This window comes from Carlito syrichta, unplaced genomic scaffold, assembly GCF_000164805.1.
Source record: "Carlito syrichta isolate Samal-C Ts95f unplaced genomic scaffold, Tarsius_syrichta-2.0.1 Scaffold316480, whole genome shotgun sequence".
NCBI lineage: Eukaryota > Metazoa > Chordata > Mammalia > Primates > Tarsiidae > Carlito > Carlito syrichta.
Window position 1 is genome coordinate 670,616 of NW_007260576.1, and position 4,895 is coordinate 675,510.

Below are 4,895 nucleotides of genomic sequence, written 5' to 3' on the forward strand. Positions count from 1 at the left end.
TCCCTGCAAGTCTCTCAGGCTAGAGCTAAAATTCTCACTGCTGGGATTGAAAAGCAACCAATCAGAACAGCAACAGTTCACAACTAATGCTAGCCAGTCGGCTTGGATTAGGACACCAGGTTTTCAGCCCCAGATGGGCAACTCCTTTGGCCCCCTCCCACTGTGGGAGATTTTCTTTCCTCAATAAATCCTGCTTTCTCACTTTCTGTCCATGTCCCTCATTCTTCCTGGGCATGAGACAAGAACCTTGACTATGAAGAGCTACAACCTGAATTACTGCAGAAGATCCTCAGAGTTGAAAAGTCATGCACCTCAGGGGCTGGCTTGCCAGGCAACAGAGTCAGCTGAACCAGGAGAGCTACCCGAGGGAGGCGAGCCTCTGAAGTTGAGACATCCAGGGCCTTGGATAGCCAGCCCACCAAACCAGCAACACTCTCAGGGCTTGGTTTGCTGCCCGTTAGAGCCAACACCCCGAGGTTAGGCTTGCCAACCCACCCCCATCGCCACACTCAGGGCTTGGCTTGCCAGCCCATTAGAGCTGACACTTGAGGGGATAGGCTTACCAACCCCTCCAAGATCCTCTCTGGGGCTTGGTTGGCTGACCCATTGAGCCAACACTCTCAAAGCCCGGGGTGACAAAAAATCCACATCAATACCACATGTCTTAATTCCATGTTCATAAAGGTATTTAGGGTATCTAGTAAATAATTACCCCAACTTCCTAGTATTCTTTTTCCTCTTCCTGCCCTCTTCCTCTTTTGCTTTCATTAATCTTCCATATGTATTCTCCACAACATAGTCTTTATTGACAATTCCCTTTTAACGATTGCCGGGATCGGTGGCTCAGTTTGTAATCCCGCGCCTTTGGGAGGCTGAGGTGAGCGGATTGTCTGAGCCCGTGGGTTCGTGACCTGCCTCGGCAGCCAGACCTCATCTCTACAATAAATCAAAAAATCAGCCGGGTGTGGTGGTGTGCGCCTGTAATTCCGGCTACTCGGAAGGCTGAGGCGGAAGGATCACCGGAGCCCAGTAGGTCGAGACTGCGGTGGCCAGGAGCAGCCACTGCACTCCAGTCTGGGTGACAGAGTGAGACTCCAACTCACAAAAAAAAAAAAAAAATCAATTTATTATGCTTCATGCAAAATCCTATTGTATTTGTAAATGATGTACCATATATTTTATGGTTAATTTTGGAAGCAATGATTTATTAAGTCTTTGTATGCATAAATACAGTCCAACTTTTTAATTCAATTTAATTTTTTAGATTTTCAAGCTTTTGGTTTAATGATTTTATAAGTCTTGTATATATTTTTTTCTCTCCTAGAATTTATTCACTGTTAGGAAACAATTTACATTGTTTATAAGAATTTACATTGTAATATAAGAAATTGAGAATTAATAGTATCAAGATCATACATATATGTAATTAAGAAACTAGGAATTAATAGTACCAAAATCATTCATATGTATTTTAGATAATGATTTTTCAGTGTGCTATTTAAATTATCGCTATACATTATCATATTTTTTTCTACTTGATCCAGGAAATACTAAAGGAGATTCCTTAAATCTTTGAGAGTGGTTTGTGATAAGTAAATTTCTGCTTCACTTTGGAGTAATTTTTGGAGTCATGTTGTTAGTTTGTATACATTTAATATTATTATATTTTTGGTTGGCGAATTAAATTGTGTCTTATTGTGTACAACCTCTTTTTAGCTAATAATATATTTGACCTAAATGTTAATTTTGCCTAGTATTTCTTTGAGTCAGTTTACCTTGTATTAATGCTTATGTAATGTAAATTTGTTTTAAACTTAAAAGATAAACTAGTTTTATATTATAGGCACATGTTTTGTAAATTGCATAATGCTGCCTTTTAAAAATGCAAATCTACAATATATTTAATTAGCCAACAAGTTTAATTCTTATGCATATTTGCTATGACAGGAAAGTTTGAATTCTACTCTTTCTTTTTCTTTTTCTTTTTTTTTTTTTTGAGTTGGAGTCTCACTCTGTCACCCAGCCTGGAGTACAGTGGCCACTCCCGGCCACTGCAGTCTTGACCTGCTGTGCTCCAGTGATCCTTCTGCCTCAGTCTTCCAAGTAGCCGGAACTACAGGCATGCGCTACCATGCCCGGTTGATGTTTTTTGATTTATTGTAGAGATGAGGTCTTGCTGCCCAGGCGGTCTTGAACCTGTGGGCTCAGGCAATCCCCTCACCTCAGCCTCCCAAAGGCGCAGGATTACAAGCTGAACCACCGAGCCTGGCTGAATTCTACTCTTTCATACTATTATTTGCATAATATTCACCTTCAATTTTTTCTAAATTTATTTTAAATTTATGATTTATTTTTAAGAATAAAATTCTAAGCAATGTTTTTTGTGCCAAAGACATGAGGGGAAGACATTTGCTGTTACACTTTAAAATAATTCTTATTTAATTTATAACTTGTTCATTTTTGACTATATTTTTTTTTAATTTTAAAGATGTAGAGTACAATTAAGGACTGGGTACATAAGTGGTTTATGTACAGGTGATGTTTGAGTTATCATTGGAACTCGCTTCGTCTGACTTGGGATCATGCACCCTTGTTGATGTTGTGTTCCTCCCACTCCTTCCTTTGGCAGTGTCCCATACTGCCAATCTTTTTCTTGTAGTATTATGATAGGTGTTTAGAGTCCACTTATGGATGAGAAAATAGGGTAATCAGTTCTTTCTGTGATATATCCCTGAGTATGATAGACATTAATTTCATTTTAGTTGCTGCAAAGTTCATAATTTTGTCTTTCTTTATGGTTGTGTAATATTCCATTGTGCATATTTACCACTTTTTTTTTTTTTGTCCAGTCCAGTTTCCATGGGCAGCATGTTAGGTTCCACGTTTTTACTATTGTGAATTGTGCTGCAATAAACATGCATGCACAGGTATCTTTTTAATGAGCTGACAACATGCAAAAGAATGAAATAGGTCCCCTACCTATCACTATGCACAAGAATCAATCCTAAATGGATCAAAAACCTAAATGTAAAACCTCAGACTATAAGACTCTTAGAAAATGTAGGAGGCACCCTTATGGAAATTGGAATAGGCAACCAATTCCTGATCGCAACCCAAATGCCCATGACATAAGAGATAAGATAGATAGGTGGGACCTCAATAACCTGAAAAGCTTCTGCAAAGCAAAAAAAAAAAAAAAAATCAACAGAATGCGGAGCAGCATGCAGTATGGGAACTTGCCAACTGTATATCTAACAAATTTGCCAACTGTATATCTAACAAAAGTCTAAGAACCAGGATCTACAAGGAACTCAAATGTTCCAAAAGAAAAAAAAGAAAACCCAAAAAAAAGCAAAACAAAAAATCAGCCCCATTGAAAAGTGGGCAAAATACATGAATAGACACTGCTCAAAAGTTATATGAGCAGTCAGCCAACACATGAAAACATGATCAGCCTCACTAATCATTAGAGAAATGCAAATCAAAACAACATTGAGATACCACCTAACTCCATTACTGTAAGGTCGGAGGTACCGGAGGGCAGGGCGAACCTCAACAAGATGGCTCCAACATGGACCAGGAGAACAATGGACAAGAGTGAGCCAGCAAGAATAAGTAACTGGAACTAAGCCAGGCAGTACCTGTAACAGTGACTCTAGCAACCCCGTTCAGCCAATCGCCAGCACACGTGACAGCTGTCCCAACCAGTGATTGCTCTCCCCAACCCCCTCACAGCTTTCTCAGTGTGCCCTTTATAAACCTGTCAACCATCTTGCTGGGTGCAACTTCTTCGGCCCACAGCTACATGGACCGGTGAACCTCGCCCGGGATTGCGCTAATAAATTTTTCTTGGCTCCTTTGTTGCCATTTCGCCTGGTCTGGTTTCGTTTACCTTACATTTGGTGCCAAAACCCAGGAGAACGGTGTGGGGCCCTAGGATGCTTCACCCTCCTCTCCCAATCCAGGACCTCTCTCGGAAACAGGACCTGGCCCCAGGATCTCAGACAATGTGATGAGTCCCTCACTTTCCCTGACTTCTCCTCCTACCCTCTGGTATGCCTAGTCTGAAATTGCAGCTGCATCTGGGCTCATGCCTCTGGCACGGTGCCTTTGACTCCAGTGCAGTGGAGATGTCCCTATCTCCAAATCACCAACCCTATAAATGGAAGCAGATCTTCCTTTTGATCCCTATTCTGAGTGGGTCTGGGATGCTGGGCTCGCTTGCTTAGGGACCTGGGAATGAAGGTTGCGGCATGGGAAGCCAACCTTTTAAAACTGAGGCTCAGACCCCCTTGTAGTGTCTCATATCTAATCTGGCTATGCTGGGGTTGTCCAAGGATATCTGTAAATGGAAGCTGATTTTCCTTTCCTCATGGGCCTGGCCCCAATATCCTCTGGACAATCAGTCTCGCTGGCCCCCTGAGGGAACTTTCAATTTCGGCCTCCTCACTGATCTCAGTAATTATTGTCACTGGACTGGGAAATGGTCCGAGGTCCCCTATATCCAGGCCTTTTGAGCATTGTGCTCCCGCCCAGACCTCTGCGTCAAATGTTCCTTGGCCCAGGTCCTCCTGGCCAAATCCACTGATAGGGGCTATCAGCCTCTCACTGCTCCGGAATCTTCCTTTGCAGATCCTCCAGAAGACCTTGGCCTTCCCCCTCCAGCTCCTACCCCTCCTTCTGCTCCCCTCCCGTCTGCCTCTTCTTAAATGTCTGCTCTTTCCCAACCCCCTCCTTATCTGACCTCCTGTACCCAGACGTCCTCCATTCAGGCCGCTCAGGTGTCTGCTCCTGCCTTACCTCCTGTCTCGCCCCTCCTATATCTGACTCTTCCTCCAAGCCCACCATCTCTAATTCCTTTGTCCTCAGCTCCAGTTGTTCTGGGTTTGGTCAAC